This window comes from Temnothorax curvispinosus, unplaced genomic scaffold (assembly GCF_003070985.1).
Source record: "Temnothorax curvispinosus isolate PA1 unplaced genomic scaffold, ASM307098v1 QBEX01010321.1, whole genome shotgun sequence".
Classification (NCBI taxonomy): domain Eukaryota; kingdom Metazoa; phylum Arthropoda; class Insecta; order Hymenoptera; family Formicidae; genus Temnothorax; species Temnothorax curvispinosus.
In genome coordinates, this window is record NW_020220101.1 from 33,600 (window position 1) to 34,664 (window position 1,065).

At 39.4% G+C, this 1,065-nt stretch overlaps 1 protein-coding gene across 3 annotated transcripts in view; it reads right to left on the bottom strand.

Annotated features, from left to right (window-relative positions):
* LOC112460118 (casein kinase II subunit alpha) overlaps positions 1–780 on the bottom strand; it is a 6,600-nt gene extending 5,820 nt beyond the window's left edge. For all 3 annotated transcript variants that reach the window (XM_025024637.1, XM_025024636.1, XM_025024638.1), the window contains exon 1: positions 590–780. The gene's annotated coding sequence lies outside the window, so the exon portion shown is untranslated. The remainder of the gene's footprint in view (positions 1–589) is intronic.
* Between the last annotated feature and the right edge of the window lie 285 nt (positions 781–1,065).

Here is a 1,065-nt window from a genome sequence, read left to right on the forward strand (position 1 = left end):
TATATATATATATATATATATATATATATATATATATATATATATATGTATAAAATATAAGTTTAAAATATATAAATTTATACTATTATTTTTAGAATGTATTACAAACACACAATACATTTTGAAGATCTGGATCTCAAAAAGATGCAAAATCTCCAAACACAGATGCAGAGGCTGTGCCATAAATTTAAGCTCTATTTTAAACTAATAAAGAAATAAAGAAATAAAGGAATAAAGATAGGTACGATGGAAATACGCAGACAGAAATATGAATCAGAGTTTTTACCGACTATATGATCAAGAGAGAGCACGTTATCTCGATAATAATTTCATTTATCGATTGTAGCGCTAGAATTTTGGACATGAGTTTTTCGAAGGCACAAGAAAATCATACGCGTGAAAATAGAATCCCTTTTCGAGGAATCGCGAGAATTAGGAGACGAACATCCTAGTCATTCTACCGGCCAACGGGGCAAAAGCACGCAAAAGCATGCAAGGGGTACAAGGCACGTATACACATGTACCATGTACCCAGTAAATTACACGCCATCGCGACCAAGGAATTCACGTAGGCTCAATTCGGACTCACCTAAAGCATTCCGAGCCCGAATCTTGATCGGATTAAACACGATGGATTCCTGGATTCGTCGCGAGTGCACGAAACTCACTCGCGGAGTTGCTAAGGCCGCGCGAACGCGTGAAACTCCAGATTTTTTAGGGCGGCCGGCTTCTCAAACGAGCGAGGTGCAAGATGGCAGCCGGCAGCCGCCACAAACCTAAAAAATCTAGACCAGAAACCCTTCGTACGAGAGTTTTACATAAAGAGAGAAGCGACTCCGGCGGCCGGCGTGGGCGTCGCGAATGACGCGATCGCGATTAATCGCGATTTCTCATTGGTTGATGCCCCCCACCTAAGGGCTCAGTCACAATGAGAAAAATAAGGAATAAGATAAAGAAATAAGAAATAAGGCATGTTGCATCTCACTTTAATGTACGTGTACTAAAGTGAGATGCGACATTCCTTTATTCCTTATTCCTTTATCTTATTCCTTATTTTTCTCATTG